This window comes from Sorghum bicolor, chromosome 9 (assembly GCF_000003195.3).
Source record: "Sorghum bicolor cultivar BTx623 chromosome 9, Sorghum_bicolor_NCBIv3, whole genome shotgun sequence".
Lineage (NCBI taxonomy): Eukaryota > Viridiplantae > Streptophyta > Magnoliopsida > Poales > Poaceae > Sorghum > Sorghum bicolor.
The window spans coordinates 35,220,952-35,234,417 of record NC_012878.2 but is presented as its reverse complement, the minus strand read 5'-3'; positions in this window follow the sequence as shown (position 1 = coordinate 35,234,417).

Sequence of the window (13,466 nt, the reverse complement as noted above, 5' to 3'; positions counted from 1 at the left end):
CGGTAAGCCCAGTCTTGTGATCCCTCGACGCGAACAGCTACTCGCGCACTGGGAGTGGAAAGATGGCGAGAGTAGTGTGTACCCACCTTACGGATCTGAGATGACCGGAAAACATCTAGATCGGCTGTAGGATGGTGGAGTACTGTGCTCTCGGGTGCCGCGAACCTGGTCAAATTTGGGGAGAGCTTGATTTGGGTTGATATATGCAAGATTTGGTTCTACATATGTCGGGTGGTTAGGAACTCCAGCTGGATTGCTAAGCGATTCGAATCGTCGTTGCTCTCCGATTGGGAGACTCAATTCCTTCGACCCTCATCGTAGTTAAATATGCAACTGAATGATAACATGAGAAAGGGGAAAATGTCCCATGAGGTTCGGATCCCAATTCCCGGACTCATAGCGACATGAAGCTATGGCCATCGATAAATAATACTTTATGATAGGACTAGGAACTCACGGATTCGTCTGTGAGGAACAACCAGTTAGACTGTCCTCGAACTCCTCGGCCTCTGCGAGGGAGGAATTCGTGGGTAAAACTTGAAAATAAGGATGCACTACTAGTAAGCTTTTTACGCAAAACACTTTGGCTCCTTGCTCAGCCACCCCTTGTCTACCCTAAGCCTGCATCCCTAAGTTCTCTTTTTTTCCCATCGGGTAAGTCTTGTTGAGTACTCCCGTACTCAGGGTTTCAATACCCCTGTTGCAGGTGAAGCACAGGAGCCGACTTGTTTCGGACCCTGTTGTGTGACCGTCGTCGAGGTTGACGACGAAGAAGAGTGAGCGTGACCCATGGGCAGGGTCTGTAAATTTGTTCTGTCTATACTAAAGTTTCAGTTGCTCCGCTGGACCAGGCTTGTAATAACACTCTACTATTTGGAAAAACTCCTTTTGTAAATTAAGTTATGTAATACTTCCGCTGTTTCACTCTGAAATATTATTTTGGTCTTGTGTCGTTGAGTTACTGCTTTATCGTCGCAACGAATGATCCTGGTGTTAAGGTGGCCACTTGCTATCCTGTAAGGGCGAGAAGAAACAGTTCTCGTTGTTTGACCATTACCAGTGGTCAGGACGAGCCAGCTTGGTACGCCACAGGTAGCAGTGGAATGAGCGCCCAGCAATGCTCATCGGACTTCTGAAGTGGGAGGACTCCCGGCATCACCGTCAGAGGTCCTTAGGACAATGGCAGGTGCCGGTGGGCCCAAACACTTAGGGGGTTCTGCCACAATCCTGGGCCAGAGGAAGCAGCGCACCTGCATTACCGCGACTACAACTCCCAAGTCCTTCGGGACCCGTGGGTTCGACATGCTCAGCCGCAGGAGCCAACAAACGAGATGTGCCCGGAGGGCCAAGATCACCAATGGGCGAACCCGCCTTTCCGTACAAGCAGGTACTCCACTGATCCATTTGGAGCTTCAGGGTCTAGGCCCCAGCCCTAATTTGATGCAGGAAGGTACTGCGACGCCTCCTATGTGTTCCCCGGCGACTACTACCAAGAGGCCGGTGCCTTCTTCAACCGCACCGACAACACCCTTCTCGCCATCCAAGATAGGCAAGCAGAACATGGACGACTCCTGGAACAGCAACAAAAGTGGAACCAGGACCACGCCGCTGTAGTACAAGGATTGAGGCAAGACACCACGACGATGAACGACAACGTCACCACCATGATGCGATTGTGGAACATTTAGTAGGACCGACACAACAACATCCAGCTTGGGGGAGTTCCTTCCCATTTTATCGAGTAAGTTTTTATTTGTTTTTCTTATTCATTTTTTGTGTTTTATTATATCAAAAAAAACTTAGAAAACACAATAAATAATTTCTTGTTTGATTTATTGCATTCCTTAAAAATGAAAACCACATAAAAAGAGTGTGTAGATAAGTGTGCTTTATTTTTCCTGCTAAGTTTAATCTCAAGAAAATGAAAACCAAAAAGATGCATGATGGAAATGATGATTGCTCTGTTTGCTTACTTGTAAGTACCTAGCTTTCAAATTAGAATTCTCCCAAGAATTACTAAAACTTGAAATTTAATATTTATGGGAGCATGAGCCTAAAACTAAAGTCTAGGTAAGAGAAAGACATGGTATAAAGTCTGAGCTATTGTTTATCTTGTTCTAACAACACTGAGTTCTGGAGATTTATTTTGAAAACTTGCAAATCACATGATGAGTTCCTAGCATGACAAAATTCCTACCACAGCCATACTTGCTATAACATCTTTTGCTACTTGTATTCACATTGAGTTTGATCGAGCTGTGTAGACCCTTAGGAGCTTTTCATGTGGTTAAATTAAGATATTCACTTGCACACATCTACTACACCATCCACAACCATTCATTAAAATTGCTAAAAATATTATCACACATTGTCCCAAGTGTTGTTATTCTCTCTCTCCAAAAAGATTCAATGCACAAGAGGCATGGGTTATGCAAAAATATGCAAGGAAATAAAAAGGGGCAAGTGCCTGGAACCTCGAAAAAGAAAAAAAAAGTGAGACGAGAGGAAAAAATGGACAAGTGTCTGGAGTAGAATTAGGGGCACAAAGATGCCCACCTGAGCGGAAAAAATGGACAAGTGTCTGATAGTAGAATTAGGGGTATTTACTACCCACCTGAAAAAAAGAAGAAGATAGCCCATGTTCTCCCAAAAGTAAAGATCAAGAGAGAGAGAGATAGCAATATGAGGAGCAATGAGAAGTAAGTTTTATTATCACTTATACATTTTTACCATCACCATAGTTTACTCCACCACACATGGACATCTTGATTTAATTATATGCTGAGTTCCTTTGGATCCATGGCTCGATTAGACAACATATGTAAGAGTTGTTTTTCACTCCTATGAGCTCCACTTGAATATGCCATTAGCTATAGGTAGGTGACATCTTTGTAAGGATCCACAAATACCACATATAGAGAGACTTGAGAGAATCATAGCTAGGAACACTGAGCTTTATTTTTGAAAACGTATGCAAAACTCCAGAACAGAGGTGAAGTATAGACAGGAGGAATAGTGCTTGATTTAATTATTTTGTCTTCCGATTACTTAAGACTTAAATGCAGGTACAAAGCTCCATGACACTTCACTCTAATCTAGGAGAAGTTTATATAAAAGCATGTGTGCCTGTCCGGAAAGAAAACATCAAAGCAACTCCTGATCCATCTGAGTTTAGTTGTTTGCTCGGGGACGAGCAAAGGGTAAGCTTGGAGGAGTTTGTTGACGGTCCTTAAGTACTAAATTTAACCGTCAACTAAACATGGACAAGGATCAATATGCACCAAACACCTAGAATTAGGGTTTTATCTGACAGAATTCCACGAGATTTGGTGTTTGTCTATTTCTACAGGGGGTTATTAGAAAATATGGCGAGAAGGCCCACATGTCAGGTTTACAACGAGATAATTACGTGCCGCGCAATTTTCCTCAACCAAGAAGAGTCCAGAAGCCACGGGAACAAACGGGAGGCCGAGAGGGCCTGGTGGCAGGGCGCCTGCCTTCCCCCCTTGGGCGCCCGCCCTGCCCTGGTGACCAATCAGGGCAGGTCTCGCAGATCGTGCTCCATCGCCTCTATTCTTCAAGAATAACCGTGCGATTAAGGTCGGTTTGATCCAACGGTCCACATTCACTTGAGGGGGCTATATAAGCAAGGCCTCTCCACCCCAAGGAGGAGGAGAAATCATTATCAGTGGAAGCCATCAAAGTTAGGGTTTAGGAATTTCTCTCCCATAGAGAATTAGAATTAGCTACTACCAATTCCTTCAAGTTCTATAGGATTGATTAGATAGAATTAGAGAAGTAGAGCCTAACGCTCTGGATTTCGGATCTTCATCAATAAAGATTGGTATTATTTCATATCTTTCTCTACTACTTTATTCTAATTGCATTATGTCTCTATTTATTATGTTCTTAGTTTGCTCTAGTTCTATATTTGATATAGTTATGATTGATAATGAGTTTATGTATAAGTTTGCAAAGCGCTTAGCTCTTGACGCGCGGGAGTTAAGTGGTAGATCACATGTGGGTGTGGTGCTTAGATGTTATTTACCTACAAATGTATCCTATTGGTCGGGTCATGTGGTAGTTCATGATGGTGACAACTTCGTTGATTCTTATATAGTCCACCCTCCATTGATAGGACAGGCAGAATTTGTATTGCGGAGTAAGTCTTGCTATGTTCTGATTTACTTTAGCAATGTTCCTTATACATGAATGAAGAGTGTTTTCTGCTATATATGATCTTGTAGATAGCTAGAGTAGATTATGACTTAGTAGATAGTAGATACTTAGAATCCATTCTCTAGCTAATCCGACGTCACCTTACATATATGAGGAGTAGTCTATTTTCTAATCGCTGTGTTATTTACCCACGAGCTTATATTTCATTATCATTATTATTGTGGCTTACCCCCTTGATGCGACACGTTCTCCCGATCTTCACGACGTAGGAAGAACACCGATAACTAGCTGAAGAACAGCCGGATGACTTGCTGCAAGCAGCGATAACTAGTGCAACCTGGCAAATAAAACTCGAAGCCAACCACCGTCTTTAATCGGCAACCTGAATCGAGGATTCGCCCAACCACACTCTCAAAGAACCAACTAACACAGCCTACAATCAATCAAGGAATACCTCGAAGGGAGTAGGAGCACCAATTGGGAGCGGATGAAGCCGCCGCCTATGTAATCCCACGAGAAAATCACAAGAGCAAAGGGGTAGAGATCACTCTTTGGATTTGTTAGCACGCAGCTGAACAAAGGGGTTCTGTATTTCAATTATCAAAGTCTTAGATTACAATGAGTCTTAGGGTGTATTTATACTAGCAATAGCCCTGCTAGATAGGTACGAAAACGAAATAGAGTTTCTGAGGGAAGGCAATGTGAAAGGTCCCCTCGAAATGGATTCCCGAAGTGGCGTCGCGTGACTGTTGGCCTCCAGAGCAGTTTCCAATAAACTGACCATAACTTTTTATTGGAAAGTCCAAATGATGAACCGTTTCATGGATGTGAAACTAGACTCAAAGGGCTTTCCAGCAATGTATGCTAACCAGCAGGAAACATTGTATATTGGTACAGTTTTACTTGGCAAGTTGTACCAATATTCTGTGATGACAGACTGTTGACCTTCTGAGCAGTCTGTACTAATTCTGGTCTGCAGGCATTATGGAGTATCCAAACTGGTCGCCACTAGATTCATTGGATAGTAGACTCGACAAGCTTTCCAACAAGTCCTCATGAAGCTTCATAGCTTTTGTGAGTAAAAAGTTATGAAGATTTCTTGCACTGGTCCGTTTTTGACTTCCACTGGTCCGTTTTTGACTTCTTCTCGAACTTGCACTGGTCCGTTCTTCAGGGTCCGATTCATCATTCTCTTCTTCTATATACCTGAGTACAATCAAGGTACAACACTTAGGTAGTATATAATTCTCATTAATGTTAAAATGAATCTCACAAAGTAGCGCGTGGACCTCTTGTTTTTGCTTTTTTGCACGACTACGTGTAATCGATCCATCGATGACTTGGGCCGGTGTCGGTGTAGGTGAAACTTGAGTCGGTGTAGCTTGACTTGGAGCTTATGACATCTTGCTTGGTGGCATGGTCATATCATCCTCCCCCCTGGAAAAGGAGTCGTCCTCGACTCTAAAGTGTATTCACTAGTGAATGGTGAGAGATCAGCAACATTGAAGGAGTTGCTCACACCATAACTTGCAGGAAGATCAATCTTGTATGCATTATCATTGATCTTCTCAAAAACACGAAATGGACCATCTCCTCGTGGCAGCAATTTTGATTTGCGCTGCTGAGGAAAACGATCATTGCGCAAGTGTATCCACACCATGGCCCCGGGTTCAAATAACACCTTCTTCCTATGTTTGTTCATACTTGCAGCCTTGCGTCCTGCCTTGAGTTCAATTGCTTCCTTGGTCTTCTCGTATACCTTCTTGGCTTCCATATTGGTTCTTTCCTGCAATGGAAGGGGCAACAAATCTATTGGAGCAATAGGTTTGAACCCATATACAATTTTAAAAGGACACATATTAGTGGTAGAGTGTACTGCCCTGTTATATGCAAACTCCACATGTGGCAAGCATTCCTCCCAAACCTTCAGGTTCTTTTTCACCATAGTTCGCAGCAACATTGACAATGTGCGATTCACCACTTCAGTTTGTCCATCGGTTTGAGGGTGACAAGTGGTGGAGAAGAAAAGCTTGGTTCCGAGCTTTGCCCATAATGTTTTCCAAAAATAGCTCACAAACTTGACATCACGATCAGATACAATGGTTCTAGGCATTCCATGCAGCAACACAATTTCCCTGAAGAACAAATTAGCAATATGTGAAGCATCGTCGCTCTTGATACAAGGAATAAAATGAGCCATATTTGAAAATCTAACAACCACAATAAAAATTGAATCTTTTCCTTTGTGAGTTCTAGGCAACCCCAAGACAAAATCCATGCTTATGTCTTCCCAAGGAGTTTTAGGAGTAGGTAAAGGAGTATATAAACCATGAGGGTTCAGTTTAGACTTAGCTTTGTGACAGGTAACGCATCGCTCCACGAATCTGATGACGTCTATTCTCATCTTGGGCCAATTAAAATGATCTTCTAGCTGCTCATAGGTTTTCCTTTGTCCAAAATGGCCTGTCAATCCTCCCCCATGAGACTACTTCAACAAAAGCAATCTAACCGAAGAATTTGGAACACAGATTTTGTTAGCTCTAAACAAAAATCCATCATGTATAGGATACTTTTTCCAACCTTTTCTATTTTTACAATGATTATATGGTTCTGAAAATTTAGGGTCATTGTTGGGTATTTTAAACGCAAACAGAAAAATCTGCAAGCGCACGGATACCGATGTAGCCTTCACCCGGGAGTATTCCAGAGTATCGATTTTCCACAGAGAACGTGAGTGTACTAATTAAGAATCAAGATCGCCCAAGGATAACTATATAATTATTTTTGGTGGGAAGAGAGGAAGTTTCCTGAGAGTTCTCTAGTTGATCTAATAATCAAGAATTACTTCAAGATTATCTATTTCGGGACATCAGAACACTAACCACAGAAAGAGATGAGAAGCTCCGACTACGGTCCTACAAACACCGATCCGAACGAGGTGGAATACGTCGACCGTTAGGGCTGTCAATACCCTAAGGCTACCACAACAATCCGCAGGATTGGGTGCAATTCCAGGTAATTGCAAGACTAAACACCACGTCTAATCTATTAATTACTACTCTAATGTTTCAAAGATTAGAGAACTTGATGCAAGCGGGAATCCAATAAATAACTTGAATGTAAATAAAAGTAATTAGAGAACTCAGGAATTATGAATTGAAGAACCTAGAGAACGATGAAGAACGAACTAGTTGCCACAAAAGTACAATGTTGAGGAAGATCCGACAGATCCGGCTCCTCCTCCTCCGCTCTCCTCTTCTCTCTCCCTATTTTCTAGATTACAACTAGAACTAACTAGAACTAGAACTAGAGGAACTAGAACTAGATGAACTAGAACTAGATCTAGATGAACTAGAGGTAGAACTAGAAGAACTAGAGGGATCCTCTCTACTTGGATGAAGAATTGAAACCCTAGCTTTGATTCTGTAGAAGAGGTATGATCTCCAGGGGCCAGGGGGCCTTGCTTATATAGTCTTTTCAGATGAATCTGGGCCGTTGGATCAAACCGACATTAATCGCACTGTTTTCCTTGATCCTTTAGGTCGGTGGAGCGTTGTCCCGAAAGAGAGTCCTGATTGCGCACTGTAGCTGGGCTGGCGCCCTGCCTCCGAGCCCGATTGCCTTCCCGTTCGTTCCCGTGGCTTCTGGAGTCTTCTAGATGGTAGAAAATTGCGCGGCACGTTAATATCTCTATGTAATCCCGACGTGTGGGCCTTTCTTCCGTATTTCGTGATAACCCCCTACAGAAATAGACAAACACCAAAACTCATGGAATTCTGTCAGATAAAACCCTAAGTCTAGGTGTTGGTTGCATTTAGATCCTTTTCCATAATTAGCTGATGGTTAAATGTGAGCATTAAGGACCGTCAACAAGCTCCCCCAAGCTTAACCTTTGCTCGTCCCTGAGCAGAGATGGACGCAAGAGTTTCTGCAGTGGTTTCACGCCTTAAAGATACACATGCGTTCAAATAAGATCTCATCTCTGGGTTAGAGTAACTGTTAAGATTTAAACTTACTCATATTACCTTCCACCATGGGACTTGTAACCGTCACTTGTGTCTTGAGCAGTTAAAAGATAGAGCGGTCTAGTCAAGCGCCATGTCTCTTGTTCTTCGATTAACTATAGCTCTAGAGTTTTTGCAGATTTTCAAATAAAACTCAGAGATTCCTTGTATGACTCTCTCTAGTCTCTCTTTTGTGGTATTTCTGGATCCTTACCAAGGCAGTAATGGTGTATGCCTTCTCTTAAAGTATGTGGTATTTGTGGTATAAGGCATAGTGGCATTGCCTTCTCTCTCACCCTACTCTAATAAGGTTTTGATATCTGGAGCTCATAGGTGGGAGACAGCTAATACATACTTACAAGACATTTATTGCATAGTCAAACCATGGATCCAGAAGAACAAGTCAATAAGTCAAATCAAGATGTGCATGTGTGGCGAATGAATGGTGTATGGTGATGATAATGATAATAATGGTGAAAGTCTAATTCTACTTTAGCTCTTTTGAGGGGTACATACCTTTCTTGCTCTTTTGAAACTTTTTGAGGAGAATGAGATGCTCTATATTTTCTTTTTCTCTTTTTTTTCTCTCAGGTGGGTATCTTGTACCCCTAATTCTACTGTCGGACACTTATCCATTTTTACCTCTCGTCTCACTTTTTCTTTTCTTTCGAGGTTCCGGGCACTTGCCCCTTTTTATTTCCTCGTATCTTTTTTTTCTCTTTTTTTTCAGAGCACTCATCTCTTGAAATGATGTAGCAAGTGGTAGTAACCAAGATAAGTTGAGCATTTATTTCACAGGGGAAAACAGAAATGTTTTTGGCTATTCTCTCCCGGATTAGGAGTAGAATATTTTTAGGTGATTCTGGAGATGGAAATGGGTGGATATATGTGGATGCGTACTTCCGGAGTAGAAGCAGCATGTATGAGTGAACGTGCAAGTGAATCTTGATTTTAACCACATGACAAGCTCCTAAGGGTCTACACAGCTTGACCACACTCAATGCTCATAAGCAGTATAAAGTAAATGTGTGGCTCAAAGTCTAACAAGCATGTATATATGGCTGTGATAGGAATTTAAACTCTCATCATACAGGAACTCATCATGCAACATTTTAAAGATTTTTCAAAGACAAAATTCTCCAGAATTCTAGCATCTCTAGAAACAGATAAACAGCAGCTCAACCTTCCCATATCATATCCGTTAACGACTTAGACTTTAGATCAAGTACTCTTCCCACAAGTTCAGGTTTAGAGCAAATTAATAACAGCCAGGCCTAAACTTGAGAGAGAGATTTCAATTTTGAGAACTAGTCATGCCAGAGCAACTATTCATCATTTTCATGTGAGAGCTTATCATGATGGTTCATAGCAGACTTTATTTATTTATTTATTTAGCAAACTAAGCACAGATATATATAAGCACAAAATCTTTATTTGGGTTTCTATGATTATGCATCATTTTATTATTAGAGTAAAGTATAAACGTGAGTAGAATACTTAGCTGGATAAATGGGGGTGCTCTCCCCCAAGCTGGATTTTGACGTAATTTCTTCTGATGTAGCCAGCAGGTGGCGGAGGTATGTCGGCAGCACCCTGACAGCGATTAGGATGTCCATCGTCTGCTAGTCTTCTTTGATCCTTGAATTCTGTGGAGCTCAAATAAACAACAAAGCTTTGTGGAACTAGTTAAGTGTTAGCATAAATATCTAGCCTTTATCATGTTGAGCCTCCTCAATAAATGTTACTCATTAGTAGGATCATAATTTTATTTTTATAATTTTATTTTTATAGGACAGGAATATATTTATTTCATTTCTATGCCACCACAGTGAATGTACTTATGGGTTTTATGCCATGAGCATACTCACTTGGGGCTTACTATCTTCAACATTTTTATTTTCTTTTCAAGATGATGTGAACCTGATTAACTAAGCAAACCATTTTAAATAATTGAAAGAAAAAAGATAACTACCAAGTTTACCACTTGGCAAGGCGTTCGGTGTTTTTAAGTCCTCCGAATGGGACTCTCCGTTTCCTGAGTCATTCTGGGATTCGCTGGATGGCGTAGTCGGTGGTTCCGACGGTGCTTCCTCTTCGTGTATAACTATCTTCTCTTTCCACACCTGACTCGGTGCTACGGTCTCATCAGGACAGTTCTGTTCAAGTTGTATGTCTTCAGACCTTACAACTTCTCCTTCATAGTCTACCCATCCGTCCTTGATGATTTGCCTCCTCTGGTTGCGGTTGCGTCGTCGTCTTCTTATCCTGACCTGCTTAGAGTCTTCAACTATATAGTTAGGGTCAGTAAAACAGTGGCGTACCTTCTCTGAGGGGAAGTGCATGTGGACTTCTCTGGTTCCAATGTATATGATTGCTTTAATGGTGCTAAAGAACAGTCTTCCAAGGATGATGGGTGGATCGTACTCGTCTTCTCCCATGTCAATAACCTTCAATCTTTCAGAATGTCTGATCTGCCATCTGGAGCTGAATGTATGTTGGTTGTAGGGACATGGTTCCATGCAGGAGCTGATAAGTGACTGTGGCCATTATGTTGACGTTAGATTCGGTGTCGTAGAGTGTCTTCTGAAAAGAATATCCGTTGATTGTGCACTCGATGCTTGGGACACCAGGGTCATCCTTCTTGATCAAGAAAGGTGACTTGAGTTGACGATCTTGACCTCCTTGAGCTGCAGTGACCATCTTAGCTGACTCGGTACACATTTACTTGTTCTTGTTCCTCCTGTTGGTCCTCTTCCTTGGTTCATGTCGGGATTGCTCTGGGATTTGTGTAGTCTTGTTTCTTGAAGGAAAACATCTCCTTCTTCCCCTTGATGTAGAAACTGATCTTGGCAGCACTAGCGTAGATGACAGCTCCCGAGGTGTTCAGGAATGGCTTCCCCTAGGTATAATGTTGACGCTAGAGCCAAAGTCGTAGAGTGCTTCTAGGAAGTCCACCATGCCGATGGAGATTGGGATGACGGGGTGTCCTAGATTGTCTCTCTTGACCGGCAGAAGGTCAGTAATTACTTCCACAACGGGGTTACTCCAGTAGTTACATCCTCAAGCATCTCAGGGCAGTGTTTGCATGAGTGTCCAGTATCTCCAGCGTGTTTGTGCTCATATATCTAGGTTCTTCACTTGGTGGAGTCTGGGAGTTGTAAAACTCCTTCATATTTTGCTCGAAGTGTACCTACTCATAGAGACAAGGCAGAGATCAAGTGCATGGGCCCTGTTGGTGGAAAACACCAACAGAACCAAAAGTGTATTTGTTCTTCTCTAACCTCAAGCATAGTGAGCAAGACAAAGTTGATGGATAATAAAATCATGAGTGTAGTATTTAACATTTGTCAGATTAGATTGCTCAACCTTATGGAAAGATAATCTATCTATATATATGTTTTGTTTATATCTTCTAAAGATTGAGTGTGCAACATTTTAGCTAATATGATTAGGAGTGTGGAATCACAAAGGTGGAAGGACTAAACATGTTGAATCGATTGGGTTGGTTAATCTAGAGTTGTAGATCATACATGTTTGTCTCTTTTATTCATGTGAACGCCAGAACCAAGGAGAAGCTTATAGAAGTGATAGTCAAGTACTTTAAGATGTTACCTTACTTGAAGAGTGATGGTACAGTATCACCTTGTGGAAGCTTTCCTCTCTTAGCGGTTGTGCATTGTGTTTGTGGCACCCTCCATGGATCATCTCTTGTGAGCTATGCCTTCCTTGTGTAAATTGTTAAACTTCATGTGTGTCTCTCTTTGTCTCCAATGTGAGTTTATCTCAGGACTTCCCAGGTCGATATTGAAAGTTTTCCTGCAGGGGTTAGTCCAACAAAATATCCAATATCTACTATAGCATACTATCGGCTCAAAAATCAACCTAGACACCATGTCTAATTTGATTCAGGAGGGTATTTTAACCTAAGTACCATGCTTTATTTAAAACCCCTTGGAAGTAAGATCATCATTCCTAAACTAAGCACCAAGCTTAATTATGAGATAAATGAAACTGCTCCAAACCTAGACATATACTAAAGCAAATAAAGGTAGCATGAGAGCATTTATAGAGATCTACTCAAGTGGAGATGAAGTAGTGTGATTACTATTTAACAAATTGAGCATGTCTCAAAGGTAGGGACAACCAACATAGCAACATGGCAAATGATGTTTTTATATAAAGTACTCCCCGAAGCTTGAATTTTGCAAAATTCAAGTTTGGATGAATTTAATTCAATGTTGTATGATGATTGGTTGTACATACCTTGTGCTTGTCATTCATCCGATCTTCTTGCTCCAATCCTAGAAAGGTTAGTGACAAGAATACCCGAAGGAATTTTTTTTTACAATTATCCTTATATGCTCAATACACAAGGCAATGTTGCAAATAATTAAAAGCTCATGTTACGATCTGATCAGTGCTTGTTTTAGGACACTAAGCTTGTCCTTGGGAAACCCTCAATATATGTCGGCAAAGTGGTTTCCCATCCAACGCTGACCTATATCAAGATCAACTCAACGAGATCTGCAAAATTTATTATAGACATATGCATCGACAACCGCCCTTTTAAAGTTTTTATAAATAGAAAGGAAGTGGGGGTTGGAGATCTCGAATGTGGTGATGTTGGAGAGACCAATGGATTGTGAAGATGTTGCATATGAGCATGGAGTAAATGAAGTGGCTATGAAATAAATTCCATGCTCATTAATGCTTAGAGTGAAATCCATGTGGTATGGTGAAAGTGATAAGGTGAGTGTGGTAAAAAAGGAAAAGAAAAAGGATACACGGACGACTTGGTTCGAAACAAGCACAGCTACCGTTCCCCGGCAACGACGCCAGAAAGCTTGTTGCGTATTTTAAACGCAAACAGAAAAATCCGCAAGCGCACGGATACCGATGTAGCCTTCACCCGGGAGTATTCCAGTGTATCGATTTTCCACAGAGAACGTGAGTGTACTAATTAAGAATCAAGATCGCCCAAGGATAACTATATAATTATTTTTGGTGGGAAGAGAGGAAGTTTCTTGAGAGTTCTCTAGTTGATCTAATAATCAAGAATTACTTCAAGATTATCTATTTCGGGACATTAGAACACTAACCACAGAAAGAGATGAGAAGGGGGCTAGGAAGCTCCGACTACGGTCCTACAAACACCGATCCGAACGAGGTGGAATATGTCGACCGTTAGGGCTGTCACTACCCTAAGGCTACCACAACAAACTGCAGGATGGGGTGCAATTCCAGGTAATTGCAAGACTAAACACCACGTCTAATCTATTAATT